Source organism: Ambystoma mexicanum, chromosome 4q (assembly GCF_040938575.1).
Source record: "Ambystoma mexicanum isolate Mex_15411 chromosome 4q, UKY_AmexF1_1, whole genome shotgun sequence".
NCBI lineage: Eukaryota > Metazoa > Chordata > Amphibia > Caudata > Ambystomatidae > Ambystoma > Ambystoma mexicanum.
In genome coordinates, this window is record NC_090928.1 from 939,540,767 (window position 1) to 939,560,286 (window position 19,520).

Genomic DNA, 19,520 nt, shown 5'->3' on the forward strand with positions numbered 1-19,520 from the left:
AATGACATTTCACAAGGTATGGCGAGCCCAGTAGTAATCAACACTATATGATAGTCACTGCATTCCATGTCCACATTCGTACAGTGAAAAAATAAAAATAGAAGAAGTACTCTTTCCTAAAACAGCACCATTCTCAGGTCCCTCTTGGAGTACATAATTGAAGATGTTATGTTATTTGTTATGTTATTTGGCATTTATATAGCGCTCTATATATCACTGTTATGACCTCAAAGACCTGATAGGTTGAATGCCCTCGGGGGCCGTAGTCCAGGTCAGTTGAGAGAATAGGGTGTTTTAGGGTGCTTGGGTGCACCAGTTGTGTGTGCAGCTGTTGTAATTGCCTTATGGTAGCTGCATCCTAGCATTAGGTGTGGTGGTATTGATATCAGTTGAATGTGTGCAGTCTGGTGGGTGGACACCCAGACTGGGTTCTGGCTGCGTTGGGCCTGTAGAACGCTTATGTGTGCAGCTAGGCCGGTTTGTCATGGGATATTGCTGCATTTTATTAGAGTGATGGGGTGTTTATGTGTTAATTTTCGTATGTGAACAGCTAGGCTGAAATTGAACGAGGGGTAAAGCTGCACTCTAATTGAGTGATGGTGTAGAGAAGAGAGTAAGCATAGTGATATGGGGAGGTGAGAGTTTTGATTGAGTTATGATCTAACACATAGGGTTCAGTTATGATCTAAAACATAGGTGACTAAATTTCAGAACTATCTCGGGTCACTGTCTTAGTTGTGAGTTGAGCGAGTGAGAGCAATGCTATTGTGCAGCGCATGCACGTGGGTCACGGTGCATACTTTCTAAATCCAATGCAGTAATAGAGATGTCACAGTTATACACCAGTAGGCAGCAAGGACCTTGCAGGCCAATATTTTTAGACCAACACAAGTTTTCCAGTGCCTGCTTACCATACCTACATGGTGGTATCTCCAAGGTCCAAGATCCTCTGGTATGTCAACGCCCAAAATAGTTTCAAAGGTATTTAGGCCTTTTTTCCCAAAAGATTGTGAAAAGAAGTAGATCCACTCGATGTGTGCAGAATCTCTGTTCTTTCATGTTGTGTAATTTCAATGGGTCTATGTAGCAAGCAACCCATTTTAAGCCATGCCTCGCCGTATTGGATACACATTGCACACATCTATTGAAGAACCAAAAATGCCCATCCATTTCTGAGACCACAGTCGATCTGGGATATACCTCTTTAAGGTTATTTCATATTTGTCTATGAATCCTCATCAGGTGTGCTTCTCTGCTCAGTCTGTTTGGCTGGATCTGATCTTTAATAATCCTATTGTTGGCAGTCATTGGGGTGTTGGTGCCCTCCTGAAATGTGAACAATTTGCCACATGCAGACTGATCCCTGAAAGTAGCTACTTTAATGGATGGATATTGCACCCAATGGCCACGTTGGAAATGTGCCAGTCTGTGTTCTTTCAGAGAGACGCCCTTGCATTGTTGAAACATTTTTCAAACCCATTTATGAACATTTCCCACATCATTAAAAAGTCTCCTCGGTTTCATCTGTCAGACTTTCCATGGCACATTGACTTGTCGAAATTATGTTTAAACTACATTGGCATGTAAGGAGGGAATGCAGAGAGCATATGTTTTATGCTAGAAGTTCACAAGTGTAGGTCTATCTCGTTTACCCGTCTATAGGAATCCCCACAAGGACATATTCAGCATGGCCTGCTTTTCGACCATTGAAAAAGGATGCAGACTAGAAATGCATAATAAAACACCCCAAACTCTAGGAAAGCTAGTCCTCCTGTATCTGTGGGTGCTTTTCACAGGGTGTCGGAGATAGATTCAACTGAGCTTTCTATGCCAAACAAATCATAGAGTAATTTTCTCTAATTGCTAAAAAAAAAAAGTATCTCAGACAAAGTATCTCAGACAAAAACCGTAAGGTCTTCAAATAAATGCAGGAGAAGTGGCAGTCCATTTATGGTCAGTTTCAATTCAGCCCACTGATGAAATACTGTGTAGGTCGCATTTACTTTGATCTGGCCTAATGTGCACCAGGAAGCTGGAATACTTCACCACATATAGGTGTCAACATCAATGGTTTTCTGTACCTCAAGGTACTTCATCCTGGATTTGGCCACTTGAAATTAAATAGACTTTTTCTTAACTTGCTCTAGAATTAAAGTGCTGAACATCAGATGTACAAGTACCCATGTAGGTATCTTTGTTTTAAATCTCATTGCCATTTCGTAAAGTTATTTAATAGGATTGCCTTTAACTACAGAGGGTCAAGCATGTAGGAAACATGAATGTTGTCTGTACATATATTAATTGTATGCCAAATACTGCTACGGGAATATTCATGATCTAGTCATTCTTCCTAATTTTGGCCGCTAAAGGTTCCATACTGATGGCACCAACATGGTACATTTTCGTGAAGGCAAAGTTCACTTAATACTTTGGGAGAGAGAAGCATTGAAGCCAGATGAGAATCCCTTTTATCTGTCTGTTGTTCCCTATTTTGACAACTACACTTTCCATACTGAAGGCAAACAATACAGGATAGTTGATAGGACAAAGGTAATCACTGCTGCTTCCCCTCATCAATATATTGCTCAAAGCCTGTCCTATTTTTTACCATCAATCTGGCTGTGGGACATCAGAAAGGGGTGCCTAGCCTATGCACAAATACATGTGTGTCCCTATGGCTATAATAAAGGGAGAAAAAACACAAAGTCCACCTGGACAAAAGCCTTATCGGTGCATCAAATAACAGCAAAACTTTTCAAGATCTGCAGGGAACTAGTCAACCCCTCCCCAGCCGCCTCCTCCCCTTCTACCTCCCAGGCACTATGCAATGGACTGGCCTCACACTTCGCCTCCGAAACCCAGGACATCCTTGCCACCCTTGCTACTTTCCCTTATCCTTCTCGATCTCTCCTCTGCCTTTGACACAGTCAACCATTCCATCCTCATACAAAGGCCCCACGATACCCTTGGTATTTCGGAACGGGCACTGGACTGGCTGACATCTTTCCTTACTGACGGCTTTTCCCAAGTCATCCTGGGCACTTTCTCGTCTCCTACTTCCCTCTCCACTTGTGGTGTCCCCCAGGGTCCTATCCTTTCCTCCTGGTTCTTTAACATCTACCTTGCTCTGCATGCAAGCCTCATCTCCTCATTTTCTTCCAACCTCCAGTGTTACGCAGACAACACACAGCTCTTTTTCAAACTCCCTGCTGACCCTGTTGCACCCTCCATCATCCCTGACTGCCTATCTGCCATCCTGTCCTGGTGCCAGGCCAATGATCTCTGCCTCAAAGCTTGTAAAACTGATATCTTTCCCATTGGGACCCCTGCTCCCTCCTTCTTCCCTTCACTCTGGCCTTCCTCTTTGGGCTCTTCCCCTGCGTCTTCTTCTGAAGCCAGAAACCTTGGAGTCATCTTCGACTCCTCTCTCTCCTTCCCCCTCTCACACTCAGGAAATTTCCAGGAATTCCCACTTTCAGCTCTTCCTTCTCATGGAAATTCTCCCTTTTCTCACTTTCCCCCAGAGGCTCAATGGGACCCAAGCCCTGGTTCTCTCTAGGTTTGACTATTGCAGTAGCCTCCTCCTGATTCTACCATCTTCCACTCTGAGACCCCTCCAGCTAATCCAGACTAGGGCAGTGAGACCTTTCATTGGCCTTAAGCCCAGGGACCCATCTCTCCTGCACTAAAAAGTCTTCACTGGCTCCCGGTTGCTGCACAGATTGAATTCCAATGCCTCTGCACCCTCCACATGGCAGTCTGGGCCCGGGGACCACATTATCTTCAACGTTATCTCACTAAATACTCCCCCTCTAGACCACTATGCTGCTCTGGCTCTAACTCTCTATGTGTAGAGCATTTTGCTAAACAGAGGGCAGGTGGCCTTTCGCTTTCCTCAGCTCGCTCCCTCCTATGGAACAGTCTCCCCCTCCCTCTGCGCCTTGACAAGGATCTTCTTAAATTCCAGAATCCCTTTAAGACTCTCCTCTTTACCTCCCCCTTCCCTTCCTCTCTCCCCTGCTAATCCCACAGTTGCGGAGATTGGTGTCCTGGGCCCTTATGCATCTCGGGGCCCTGACCTCCGTCACCCAATCAGCCCATCTCCTCTCCATCTGTACTTGCACTTACACCCTCTGCCCTGGTGTCTCGCACTTACACCCCTCACGGCTCCATGGCATGAAGCACTCCATATTCCTAGCACTTCATCTGTGGCTCACCCATGAGCTCAGACTCTACAGCATGACACCCTGACGTCTACCTTGCTGCACTTGCACGTTCTGAATACTCACAAGGCCTAGTAGGTTTGTCCTGTTTTACTCTTCCCCCCACTGCTCTTATATATTGTGCTTTAATGTATTGTAATGTATTTCCCACTTCTGCTCCCTTCCTTGCCCTGTGGGAGCTTCGAAACAGTATTTTCTTATTGCATAAGTGCCTAACAAGCAAACAATAAAATACACGTAAAATAAATATAGGCAAACAAATATAGCTGGTTTGTTTTTCTTCTGTGACTTTTCAAGCAGGTGGGCTACATGCTGTCAGTGTATACACAGGCTAACACATTAATTTAGGGTGATGACAAATAGAGGCATCTTTATTCATTGTCTTGCAAGCAAAGAAAAAAGAAAAACCTGCACCTCCAACCAAAACAACGAATTCCTTCATTAATGTGTAGTCCCTTATTTGTGTAGGCTTCTGTTTAGGATATCATATGATGATCCTAACGATCCTAATGACTAACGTTGGGGGGCATTGAACCTTCACCCCGTGACGAATTCCGTCTGCTTATGACCATGCTTATTGTTCATAACAGTTCAGACGGGTTTATTCCGCATTTCGGGTGCCTTTGTCCTGTACACGGTAACTGCGCTAGTCAGCACTTTTCAGTTTAGTCCCCAGACTTAATGCTTGAATGAGTTCACAGGAAATCAAGTGATGCCAAAGCCAAATAGGATTGGGGATGCCTAAAATGTAATCCAGAAAAAATGCTTAAGGATATAGGTAGTGTCGTAATAGGGTGTGGCCAACTTTATTCATCAAATGGACAAAGACCACCTGTAATTCCAAATTGTCCTGCTTGATCTTTATTTATTGATGTATTTGCCATCAGTTTTCTTCATAAATGCCTAATGTGGAGTGTTTGATCAATCATAATTGATATGCATCAATCACTTATGTAATACGTCCTTCTATTTGCACCCAGGGAAGGGCACCCTGCTGCCAATCAGGTGGCTGGAAAGGTTGGCGAGAACACACAATAGGGACAAATACATGTTTGCCAGTGTTCTGGTGGTAAATCTGCCAGAATACCAGCAAATATAATTACTGATACTACCACTTCCTTCAGCGGGATTACCACTGGACTGCCAGATTGCAAGTGGTGGTTTGGCAGTGTAAATCCCACATTGGGGATTTTTTTGCTGGTATTACCTCCTTCGGTATTACCTTTGGAGGTAAAGTGGAGGAGTTACCTCCAGCTGGAGGTAACTCCTCCACTTTACCTCCTAAAATTGGCGGTTTTACCATCTTGTAATACTGTAGGAGGTAATACCGTCCAACTTGTATTTTGGCAATGTGGGAAAAATAGAGGTAAACAAAATTACCTAATTCTTTCCCTGCACCGCCAAACTCGTAATGAGCCTCAAATTACCGCCCACATTCTCCAACCACCTGTGGCTCTTCCCTGGGTGGCACCATCTTGATTGTGGAGATAAAACAGTGAGTGTCTCCATCACCCCCAACACATCCTGCATTCTTCCCCACCTCCGCGCCTCCCTTCTTCCCTACTTACCTGCGTGGAGCTTTGTGCTCTGGTCCCACTGCTCAGACCTACCTGTTGCCACCATAGAAACAGAAAATGCACTTCTTGTTTTTTTACTGCAGATTGGGCTCTTGTAATGTGTGCAGAGCCTGTCTTCAGTAGAAAAACGATTACAAAAATCATACGAACTGGTGTGAATAGCAATCACCCAGCCCAGTAACGGCCCTGAGCCCTTGCCGTGACTTGAGCTAATGGGCCATTACCAGCCCTGCACCCCCCATAAGAGGGGCTGATTGCTTCATTATTGCAGCCAGGATGTTAGTTTACAGCTTCCAAACTACATTGATTAATGCAGTAGGTCTATTAGATGTGCCCTCTTCAGGGCTTCTTACCAGGTTCCATCAGCAAAATGATTTTGGATTCTTATTTTGAGGTGATCATTGTCACGACCTAACTACAAGAGTTAAATTACAGATGCAGTATAGGTGACAACATGGAAGAAAATTCGCTTTAGAAGCCGGGTTTCCCGGGTTTGTTCTCTTTCCGGCATGTTATGGTTGCTTTAACTACCACCTTTAGAATGTCCACCTCCAACTCCTCTTTTTGGGTTTCCATACTTTTGATCATGCTGGATCCATACAGATACTCTGCTTAGGAGTGTGCTAAGCCATATCATTTTCTTTTAATTTTAAAATTTGTATTTGTGCCTATGGTAATACAACCTTTGCACATACAGCATCCTACAAAAATATACATGCTTACATATAATTACACTATTAATGACATTATAAGCATTGGTACAAAAATTAAAACAGACATTTCATAAATACATATCAGTCTTTAAAATATTGGTGTAATCTATTTATAGTACGCTGAAGACTAATTGGTTTTCTGGATAGCAGAGCTGTATCATCTGCATAAGTAAGGCAGAGAAGTGGCTGTTAGACTCCTTTTCCAAGTATCGAGGAAAGTCTGAAACATAAAGATTATATAGCAGGGGGGCTAATGGGCAACCCTGTTTCAGCCCCTTGTTAATAGAGAGGGATTCCAATAATGCACTCCTTTGTGATAGGCAGATTCTTATCGTTGTGTCAGAGTACAGCTTCTCCAGTAAGTACAAGAGTGATGGGCCAATGCCCCAATCATTAAGATTCCTCCGAAGTCTGCCCCGACTAACTGAATCAAAGACACCCGTATAGTCAACAAAACAAATGTAAAGGCAAGATTCAGTGTAAAACCAGGCATCAGATATCAAGGTCTGCATGACCCAGATAGGGTGTGAAGTAGTTTGAGAATAGTGGAACAGTCCCATCCCTGTAGCCCAAGTAGTCAGCATCCCCAGTAATACGCTCGAACATGTTTTAGAGGAACTATCTAACATAGCTAAGACACAGAAATTAGAAGGAATGTCCCGGGGGCCTGACTTGTGGACCGGAACCAGAACCGATTGCCTCCATGAGCTGGGAATATTGCCGGTCTCGCCAATATCGGAAAAAAGAAGAGACAGAACTTCAGACCACAGTGCAGGGTCTTCTTTTAACACTACATTTCTGTGGACACTGTAGGTTTTAACAAATTAATTACTGCCTCTAGATCCCTTTCATTAAGGCATTGTCATACCCATGTGTCTTTCATTGGTTGAATTTCTGTCAAGCCCGGGCCTCCCCATCTTCCCAATAAATATTCTTTATGTGGGACGGCCAGGACTCTTCTGAGACAGCAATAATCTCACTTGTAACAGAGCCAGCCAGCGAGGAGCGAATTATGTACCAACATTTCTTAGTATCATTGGTTAGAATAAAGTCTGTTGATGTAATTTCAACTGGCACTAGCTGAGCTCTGTCGATGGTTGGCCAACCAGGATTTATATCGTTTTAGGATGCGTTGGCTTTCCCACCTCCTCTCTGCCCAGACTAGACCCACTTGTTTATGGAGCAATCTAAGCTCTTTATTTCGCTTCCTTTTCTTTTTTGCATTCCCAATATCAAAAGGTCCAAAATGGGCACCCCTATATTTAAAACCTAAAAGATGTCTGGAGATATCAGGACCAAACGATCTAATTAAACCTGTCAGTTGTCAATCATTAGAAGCCAGCATCTGTGCTCGGGATTTATCTGAGCATGCACATGTATGGTTTAATTTCATAATCTTTATAGTTGTCCAACAAAAACGATTGCCCTGTATGTTTACTTCCGGGTTATTCTTAAGTATATATTCTCTAGAGGGGCCCACTAGGAGTGACATAGTACGGATGGCACACCCCTCACCCTTAAAGGGCAGGCATTCTGTATTAAAATCCCCGGCCACGATGATTTTACTCTTGGGAAATCATGCCATCCATTCTCTTAGACAGTCGTTGACCGCCTTCATTAATTTCCAAGTACAGCTACAATCTGAGGGGGTCATACCATGTGATTAAAAGAGAGGGGTGTGTGTCAAACGAAGGGAACAACAGGGACTGACAAAGAAGATTGGGGTGGGAACAGCTGCCCGAAAAGAGTTTCAAGCCAAAAGCAACCTTTGCCCCCATACAGAGACCACCAATTGTGTGACAGGCGAGAGGGATCTTTGAAAGGCTGAACAACAGGGTATACCCATCCAGGTCAAACCTACGGGTGAACCAAGTCTCCTGCAACAAAAAAATGTTAGCCTTCCTTAGCCTAGGAGTCCCCTCCGGATTAACCAGAAAGGAGCTGTATCCTTGTGTGTTCCAGGAAATCATATTAAAGACGTTGCACCGTAGATATGATATGATATGATATGGCATTTGTAACGCACCTATACACAAGTGTTTCAAGGCGCGACGAGGCAAGGGGGGGAACAAGGGGAGACAGACAACGATCTGGCCCTCTAGGCCAGGTGTCATTCAGATCGCGCAAGTGCAAAGGGTAGAGGGAAAGGGAAAAGTGCAAGGGGGTAAGGGAGAGGGGAAAGTGCAGTACAGGGTTAATAGCATACAGCAAACAGGATAAATAACAAGGGCCAGCTGGTGGCAAGTGCGAAGTAAGTGCAGACAAGTGCTGGGAAGGGGGGCTGTAGGGATACAGACACAGTCCCGTAGTGCAGGGGTTGCCAGGGAGGCAGTGCAGGGGAGAGTGGCTGGGCCAAGGACCGAGAACGGTGAGTGGCCCAGTTGCAGATTCAGTGCAGTTTCAGTAGTATTAGCAGGGGAGAGGGGGAGAGAAAGCAGAGGCAAAGAGGAAGGTTTTTAGGTGCTTCCGGAACCGGAGATGGTTCTCCTCAAGTTTCAGGGAGGCAGGAAGGCTGTTCCAGAGGGAGGCCCCTACAGCGGAGAGAGATCTGCACCCAACTCGCTGTTTGGAGAAGCGGCTGACCCTGAGGGAGTTGGAGGCGGATGAGCGAAGAGCTCGAGAAGGAAGATATTTAGGAAGAGAGAGTTGAAGGTATTTTGGCCCAAGGCCCCAGACGGCCTTGTGGACAATGCAGAGAGTTTTGAACTTGATCCTCACAGTCACTGGGAGCCAGTGCACTGATTTCAGTCCTGGAGAGATACGGTCACTGGGCTTGAGGCCAAGGACAAGTCTCGCAGTCCTGTTCTGGATGAGTTGCAAAGGGCGGAGAGTAGAGGCGGGCAGATTTAGATAGAGGCTGTTACAGTAGTCCAGCTTCGAGAGAACCAGGGCTCTAGAGACAGTGAGCTTCTGGGGGAAGGAGAGGAAAGGAAGGATACATCTGAGGAGGTGTAGCTGGTAGTATGACTTCTCAGAGACGTCGGATATGTGAGGAGAGAAGGAGAGTGTGGAGTCGAAGATGACCCCAAGGTTTATTTGCCTTGCAGGTAGGAGCAGGAAGAGGGCCAAGAGAGGCCAGCCAAAGAGCTGCAGGGAAGGAGGGAGTGGGTGTGCCGATGAGTAGTATCTCAGTCTTACTGGCATTAAGGCACACCATTCCTGGATAGCAGAAAGACAGTCAGAGATGAGGGAAGGAGAAGAGGAGGTCGAGGGTAGCCTGAAAATGAGCTGGGTATCATCCGCATAGCACTGAAAGTTGGGGCAGAGAGCAGAGATGCAGTGGGCAAAAAGTGCCAGATACTGGTTGAACAGCCAGGGAGAGAGGTTAGATCCCTGGGGGACACCACAGGTAGAGAAAAAGATGTCAGAGAGGAAAGACCCCAGTTGGACCTGGGAGGGTCGATTGGAGAGGAAAGAGGTCAGCCACGCCAGAGCCTGACCAGTGATACCCAGGTTATCACGGAGACGGTTGAGCAGGATGGTATGGTTGACAGTATCAAAGGCAGACGAGAGATCAAGCAAAATGAGAACACATGGGGCCTCATCACGACTTTGGCGGTAACCCTTAAATCCGGCGGTAGCGCTATTACCGCCGGATTTAAGGGTCTGCTGAATCAGGGCTTTGGCGGATTTCGCCCCAGCTCTGAGCTGAGGGGAAATCCGCCGAAAATTTGTGCTATTACCGCCGGCGGGAAATCCGCCGGCGGTATTAGCGCAAAGATTCCCCATTGAGCCCAATGGGGAATGGGGCATTCCCAAATGGGCTCAGTGGGGAATGGGGACTTACATTAGCGCCGAACTCGTGATCTGGCGCTATTAGCGCCGGGGAGTTCGGCGGTAGGGCTAATACCGCCCACGCTAATAGCGTTACCGTTACCGCCCAAGTCGTGATGAGGCCCATGGAATGTTAGAGTCAAGGTTCGAGAGTAGGTCTTCACGGATGTTCAGGAGAGCAGTTTCCGTGCTTCTGGCAGCTCTGAAGCCAGACTGATGGTCATGAAGACTACCAACAGATTCAGCATGGAGATTGAGCTGCGAGATGGCCAGTTTCTCCAGGAGCTTGTCCAGGAAGGGGGTGATAGAGATTGGGTGATAGCCGGGCAGGAAGAGTCGGAAGAGGGTGCACAAGGGAGTGCTTGAGAGGGGATGGGAAGACTCCAGAGGCAAAGGAGTGATTGCAGAAGTCAGCAAGGTCAGGAGCCAGGGAGTCTATGCGGTCCTTGATAGTCTTGGAGGAACTGGGGTGGACCTGTTTTGACGAGACTTTCATAGATCAGACTTGTCTTGAAACCTCGTCAGCAGAAAAAAGGGGAAAGGCAGAGAAGGAGAGAGGAGGGGTGGCTGCAGAAGGGCCAGAGGAAGGGCAGGGAATAGAGGGGGGGAGAGTGAGGACAGGATGTCCTGAGTTTTTGAAATGAAGTAAGAGGCCAGTGCCGTGCAGAGGCCCAAGAGGGGACAGGAGAGGTAGAGACTGCAGCAGGGTTGGCCAGCTCCTTGCAGATTTTAAAGAGTTCGGCCGAATTGTTAGATGCCGCAGAGATGCGGGCTTGGATAAGGGCTCTCTTCTTGGTGAGAACGGAGAGCCGGTATTGCCTTTGGAGCAGGCGACAGGCCAGTTTGTCAGAGGATGAACATGAAGCACGCCATTTCCTCTCTGCCACCCTGCACTTGCGTTTGAGGATGATGAGATCCGAGTCATATCAGGAGTTACATTTGGCTTTGGGCTTCAGGCGGATACTCATGACAGGGGCAAGGATATCAAGAGTATCAGATATATCAGAGTGGAGAGTGGAGAGGCTCTGTCAGGGTGGGTGTCAGCCGAAGGGGGACGAGGGAGTGAGAAGGTGGCAGCGAAAGCCTCAACTGACACGCGCTTCATGGGTCGGATGACCGAGAAGGAAGGTGGCAGTGATGGGGGTGGCTTTGCCTGTGGGGTAGGGAGGGTGAGGTGGGAGGAGAGGAGAAAGTGATCACTCCAGGAGAGAGGAGTGGAGAGAGGGACAGAGAGGGGATGGTCAGAGGAGATCAGGGCATAAAGAGTGTGCCCTGCAGAATGAGTCGGCCCAGACGGGAGAATAGAGAGTGAGAGCGAGTTGCAGAGGTCTCGAAAGAGTCCAGAGGGGGGACAGGAGGTATCCAGGTGGATGTTGAAGTCACCAAGAAAGAGGAGTTGAGTGGTTGAGGACAGGAGTGAGGAGGAGAGGTCCGCCCACTCGGAGAGGAAGGAAGAAATTTGACCAGGTCGCCGATAGATAGTAGCCACGGTAAGGGAGTGGCTAGGAGAGAGAGATAGTCGGCAGACAAGACATTCAAAAGAGGAGTAGGTCTGCGTGGGAGTAACAGTGGCAGGAATCCACTCAGAGAAGATAAGGGCCACACCCCCCCAGCACAGTTGGGCCTGGGCACAGAGAGGATCTTGAAACCGTCAGGTAGTAGTGTGTCAAAGCTGGTGACAGGGCTGGCCGTGAACCATGTCTCAGTGAGACCGAATACGTCAAGGTCAAGTTCCTCAAGAAGGCGGCAGATATCAGAGGAATGTTTGACGGCAGAGCGAGAGTTAAGAGTGGCAATGTGGAGAAGGTTGCCATCTTTGAAGGACTTCTTCCGGGGAGGGGTACAGATCAGAGGTACACCCTGCGGAGGTGAAGAACGAGCAAGAGAGAGGGTGGGGGGGAGGGTAGAGGCAAGGTAGTCGAGGACAGAGGAGGTGGCACAGCAGGAGAGGAAAGGAAGTTGATGAGGCGCGGGAAGCATCTATCGAAGAGGTGAAGGTTGGCCTGAGGGCCTTGGACCAAGACAGTCCCATTAGCGTAGACATTAATGATGGCCTTAGAGGAGTGGAAGGAGGCCAGGAGGACATCCCAACGGGTGCCACCATTAATGGGAGAAGACTTAAGTCATTTCTTGGTGGAGGAAATATTCTGCCAAATTCCCAAGTCATGACCTTCTTGCCTATCAGGGACTTTTTTGGAAGGATAGCATTGGTGACCACTCTGATGGCTCTTTGGTCTTAGTTCATAGGAGTCCACCAGATTGTTATATCGTTGGAAGGTCGCCACTTTAAATCCCAACCCAGCCAAATCCTCAGCATGTCTGAAGATCAGTTCAGCCGTCTCTGGTGTGGCCATAGTTGCTAACACCCAGTTAGTGACACTTCCAATCCGTGGTAACTGCAAGGAAGCTATATCTGAGAATGTTAGCTTTGCTAGTTCAGGAATGAGGCCAAACAGCTGGAGAAGCCATAAGCAGTTAAGAAACAGGCTTGAGTCTGTGGGATGTTTCTCAACTATTTTTACAAACCTCGAGCTCAACACAAAATTGTCAGGCAATTTGGCTTGTGCTGCTGCCTCTTTGTGCTGTTGCAAATGTTCAACATGTGCCAACCAGCGCTGAGAGCTGTTGTCGCCACTATTGTTGGAGTGCACCCTGACAGGGGTCTGTAGCTGAGATTTGTGTTGAAGATGCTGGGTTTGTTGATCAGTGCTTGTCACCCTCCTTTTTTCCTGCATCCATTTAACTGCAGGAGGATACCTCTGTCTAGACTGGCTAGTCAATATTTGGCAGGGGCCTTTGGGCAGAACCAAAAATCCACCCTCACAGTTCCGTTTGTTTGATGCTATTAGTAAAGCAGCAGGGATCTCGATGTGTGATGTTTTGCCTGGATTATCAATGTTTGCCTTATTGCAAAGATCTTTCTCAGACGGCCTTTGCAGCATACTTCATTTCTTGCCATCCTCTTTTGTTACCATAGCCCATCCACCAAAGGGGCCATGTAGCCAGACCTACCTCGGTGATCCGAGCCTGTGACTGATGGTTGAAGTGATGGAGGGTTTGGGCTGTTGTTAAAGACGCAGATTGAAAGCTAGTCAATGGCCGCCCCGCACATGTACACGAGGTAGGGGAATGATTGTTATGGTCGTTGATGTGAATCAAGTTTGGTGGGCTATTTAACATAGACATTTCAGTGCATAGTGCTTTGAGGGCCTGGTCCTCAGAGAGGGCCACAATATTCAGTGTGTCCTTGCCACTATTTACCATTGATGGAAGGTGGCAAGGTTTGGGCCTCCGGGGCTTCGGCAGCAATCCACTAGCTTTAGAGGGTGGTTTGCCCAGAATTTCGGTTATTGCTGAGGCTTGACTACCCACTTTAGTGGGTGCTAGGCTCTTATTCCATTGTGATTGTTCGCCTATGATGAATCGCTGCATGATGATTTCGAGAAGCGAGGTTGTGTTTGATTGATTTTCAGCCAACTTGGTGACTAATAACAAGAGGGATTCCAGTTTAGCTTCCATGGACTGCATGGTCTGTAAAACATCGCCCTCGTCCTTACCCTGGTCCAAATCGTCCCTTATAGATGTAATTGTGCCAAATTCCAAATCTTAGTGACACTGCTAAGGGTGGTTGCAAATGTATTCAAGTTTGGAGTGTCAGATAGGTTTGTAGCTTGAGTGAGTGCTTGAGCCGGGGCTTCCAGACCCAGTGATTTACTAAAAATGTTTTCACAAAGGTTTAAAAGGGAACCATTATTGTCTAACCAAAGAGGTCGGCTGAATCACGACATCCATAGGGTCTCTTTGTGGACCAACGACTGGGTGTAATACAGTCAGGATGTCCTTGGCCGCTGGGGGGGGCTGTGCATGGTAAAAATAGCCTTTAATTTTAGGCTGTTTTCCCTGCCCCATTGTGTCCTTTTTGCCCTTCTTTGCACGTGGTGGTCCAAGTTTTCCACATGTTTGTGGGGGTGGGCTATGTCCCTTCTTCCCTGTGAGAACCAGCGTGCTTCTCAAGCAGTATCTGGTTTTCCTTGAGGTCATCAAAATTTGTGGGGAGGGGTTGAGCAATTGGAAAGTAGGGTGCGTGCAGTAATGGATGATGAAGTACAGAGGAGAAAAATGAAAAGCCAACGCAACCTCCCGTGCTGAATTTGGGTTTCTGCAGCTTGAAGTAACTGGAGCAAACATATGCACTCCCTCCTACAATTTGGGAATAATGCACAAGCGGGGCCCAAGGCTGCCTATCGGCCATAAATTCAGGATTGCTTACTTGGGGGCACGGTGGGGGGGTCATGACCACAGCTCCCATGTCCAGAACTTCACCGACCACCTTTCGCCGCTTCTTCCGCTCACCTGCTAACTTGGATCAATAAGGATTCCTGGGGGAAATCGGGAGCAGCGCCCTCTCTGCCATGAACTGCTACCAACTGCAGTGACTCTTCGGACTCCCTTGCTGTCCGTTTTGCTAAGAACGTGGTGAAAGTTGACAAGTGAACAACGACGATCGTTCAGTGGGACCAGACATTAACTCTTTTGAAAGGAAGCGTACACTATGACCAACACAGAATTCATCAGCAAATTATATCTAGCCCTTTCGACACCATACATGAGCACACCAACCAATCTGTTCTCTGTGATACAACATATAAATGGGTGTGCATTTGGTAGTTGTGATGCATTATGACTTTCATCAGAGTAACGTTTTCCCAGAGAATATCCAATCTTTTAATATATTGCAGAGGCTGCATATCTCTGAATCTCGAAGCCCATAAATCAGCTACCTAATTGGATTTTTCATAAAACATCTGGCACATTTGTATCGGGATTCTTAACATCCCTTGAGTGCAGGAGGAGCAATTTCTGCCTACCTGCTTTGAACTGATTCATCATAGCCCTGGAGCTTTTATCCACTGGTCACCTGGGCACCTTGGGATGTGTCCAACATGCTGCCATATGAACAATCAAAGGATTCGCTTCTAATACAACAACATCACCCGACCCTTATCGAACTGCACTGGTTCATGCTGGAAGCACGCATCACCTTTAAATCCTCCTGCATCATCTGCAAGGCCATCACCCTCAAGTCCCTATGCTACCACACAGAGAAGCTCAGCATCTCTGGAGGTCTAAGGTCAACCATAAGCGAGGACGTGTGCAGCCTTGAACTCCGCCGCTGCAGGAAGGAAAGAACCAGTTAGGCCTTCTGTGTCTACACTCCCAAACTCTGGAATCTCCTCTTTTCACGCTCTGAAACACTTGTGTATGAGCGTGATACAAATACAAAATATCATATCCTCATCAACACCAGATTCCCCCTCGCTTTTACATTTCAGTAAGGAGCTCAAGACACTGCTATTCAGAGAATGGCTCCTCCACAATACCTAGTTCCTCATGCCTCCACCCCCACACCTAATGTGAGGCTGGGCGATCTGCTCGCCCATGTTTCGTCCCATGGTTGGTTGTAGATCCATTGCTGTCAAATGTATCACCCTTCGCCTCCCCCTTGAATAGCCATGTGAACCTTTGTATTGATATCTTTGAATCTGCTTCCCATGACATGAATGTCCAACTATAACTTGAAAAGCACTATATTGCCTTCCAAAGCAAGGTCTGTGCTCAATACATACCTTAACGATAATAATATCGATATAGCTATAGGCTGGTCCACATACGTTCCACTCATGCGAGCTGTTCTCGGGTTATTAGGCCGGCCTGTAATCCTTCAGTTATGTGTACTATTCTATCTAGCCTGTCTTTTAGTTCTCCACCATGTTCTCCCTCGCCTAATGTAGGGCGGTTGAAAAAAGCTTTAGAAATGAGTGTGAGAAGGAGACAGGGGTTACAAGAGAAGAGATCCTCAGAGGAGGTAGTCGGAGCGTGTTACAATCCTTCTGCTCCCCTGAATTGCTGAACTGTCAAATACAGCACACAAGGAACCACCACAAAGCAGATTTATCATGGAAGGTGTTATCAGTCCTCCCATAAAATGAAATATGAAATCCATGCCTCTGTTTGAAAATATTAGTAATTTGGCTGAACTGCATAGTACACTACCTGCTGTATTACATATAGAGTCTGCCCAGTTACAGCAATCAAGGGTGGAGATCAACAGGTACCTTTCAGAGGTCACATCACCAATGAAGAATGTGAAAAAGGTTTTGGCACAGTGTCCAATAACACCCAAGCACTGGCACATCATCAAAAATCAAAAAGCATATTATGGTCAAATTTAATCGATTGGACAATTTAAAAGAGTTCAGGCAATGGCTCAAGACTTTTGGAGAAGGTGTGGAAGAGCTCCCAAGGATGTCAGCAGATGAATGCTGCCAGACTATATCTACAACTGCAGGAAGTGTACTTGAGTTGGGTGACAAAACCAGAGTGGATGGGAATAGGAAGGATGTCCCTCCAATTATAGATCCTACCCTAGTCTTAGTTCAGGCATGTTCATCAGAGACACAGTCATGAATGGTAGATCCCTTAACTTGTCAAGCGGATGTCTACAGCCCTTTCAAGGTCTAGCTGAAAACACTAGCCTTAAACTAAATACATACAAAATACATAAAAGAACACGTGAACTGATACTGGATAAAAGGAATGTTGTATTTGCCATTGCTGAAATGTCTGATTGGAGATAGCCTAAAGATGCTCTGCAGACCAAAGTATTAGCATGGTTGCACCATAAAGTTGGATGTGGGTGTATAAGACCGTAATACCTGAAATTGATTCTCAGAACTAGAATTGATGAATGGAATCCCACTGTAAATAAAGACTGCATTCTTGTAGGATGCAGAAGAAGTAACCTTCCCTTGTTTCATAGTATCTTTAAGAGGTTGGCCAAGGGGTCAGTTGATTTGAACTTTAAAAGTGTGGTGGTTGAGCCCTAGTTGGTTGAAATCAGTTAAGGGGGTTATGCTCTCATTATTGAACTTCAAAATGTTGGTTGTGTGTGGAGGGGATCTTTTATTGCTGTGTTTAGAGAATGAACTTTCTTTGCCACTGTCTTACATGTTTTAATATGTCCCATTATATACTTTTTCTCTATTTTACTTTTACCGTAGAGGCTGTACAGAAATTCCTTGCTGTTGGTTATGTGGTATTTTTTTAATATTTTTTTTATTGTGGTACAACCAAATTTGGCTTTTCACAAATATGGTATTTTTTGGGCCTTTTGTTTGTTTTTTACTTATGTTTAAGACAGATCTTTTCACTCCTGTTTGCTATATCATATTTTAGGTTATGGGACTTGTATGTGCTTGTGTGTATGAGTGCCCGTTTGACTACGGCCCTAATGCGCTTTAAAAATGGACACATAATAATAATAATTAGTCTTACAGTCCTGCTCCAATATTTTAGTTCCATCAGAAGGCATTCATGTATCAGGCTTAGGGAGTATAAGGGAGCATAATGGCAGCAAGTTATGAAAGAATGAAATCTTTGGTAAGATTGCAGCCCCATGGTACAGTGGTATACCAGTTCCTGGGCCCATTCTCCACTCATTCCTACTTGAGATTCCAGGAATGCAGCGCCAGCGGCCATTTTGTGTAGTTGCCAGAGACAGTCATTCCCCCCAAAAGATCTGCTGTTTTACCCGTTCGTCCTCTTTAAAGGGTTGGGAGGGTTCCCTTGCCAGTGTCGATCAAAGGGACTCTCCATGGCACATCCGTATTGGCAGTAGCAGCTAATGGTAGTAGAGCTGTTCACATCCTCTGGTGAGAGCTTTTTGCCATGAACTGAACAGTCCATTGTTTAGTATTTAAGGTATTTATTGAAATTCTACACATGCAATACAGCAATGTAGTCCACAATATATAGCTAAGATCTGAAGGCACTGCCAAAAAACGGCAGGGCGTGATCCACACATATTTTATCATCAGTCCCATGGTTTCGTCACACCTCATGCCTTGAGATCACCCAACATCTATTCGATCTAATAAGATAGAGCCGAGCAAACATTCCGAAAGGAACATGTTACATATCTGACCTGAAATGCAACAGATACACACACACGCATATAATTCCCTACATAAACTAAAGGAACATACTACATGCATGACACAAAAACAATTTACTCAGAAAACACATATGTGGAATTATAAGGATATCATGCCATTTATGAAAGGAGAGAAGTTGTCCTTGCATTCTAGATTACTCAAATGTAAAAATATTCTGGCTGTTTGAAGTTGCAGAACTTTGTCTTTGGACACTGCAAATTTTACGAAGTTGAGCAAATATGCAAAGTTCTGCAGAAAAGCACTATAAATAAGCTTCCCTGTTTTCCATTTTTACTGAATTGTACACATAAATGTAGATGGCAATCAATCTATTTTCTGTCTGAATGTATTTATATAAATGGGGAAAAAACAGAAAAGCAGGTCTTTCTGCTGGGTTCCCCATGCTGTGAATAATGCATTGCAGACTGGCAGCACAACGAGTGTGAACGCTGTATGAAAATATTATTGAAATTCTTCTAATGGATGAACAAATATATCTTAAGTCGGCAATAATCACAGGCTGAACCACTTGTTATGATGAAAATGGAGGAGACGTTAACGCGGAATAAGCCGGTTCGATTTGTGTATTCTGTGTGGCTGCATGTGTCTTTTTAATAAATGCATTTTTTTCATTCAAATAAATGGAGAAAAATACTGGATGTGACTTATCTTTTTATATGACAAATAATAAATGTGATGAATACAGAAAGAATTCCCCAAAAATAAATATGAATAAATGCAGACGGAAATGATGGAAAAATAAATTAAAACCAGGAGCCTTTATTATAAACTACATACATGTTATGCATAACATAATGTGTTATGTACAGATAAATATAAGGGGTTGTTTTACTAAGCTAAATAAGTAGCTTAAGTAACAACTTAAATCATTTTTTGCTGTAAGTTTTACTTTCCCTATTTTTTTGAGCTTAGTAAATTCAGTTTTACTTACACTATTTTTGGAGCTTAGTAAATCAGACTAATACAAATATATATGTGAGGCTGATTTACTAAGCTAAAAAAATAGTGTAGGTAAAACTTACACCAACAAATTGCTTAAGTTCTCCTTACACAATTAGTCTTACTTAAGAAACGTATTTAGCTTAGTAATGCAGCCCCATATATATTATAGGGCGGTGTATAGTTAAGGGGAGTCATACTCCCATAGGAACCTCAAAGAATTCTGTTGTTAATAACTTTTGACTTGTGTGACTGATCATGACAAACATTTGAAGTTGT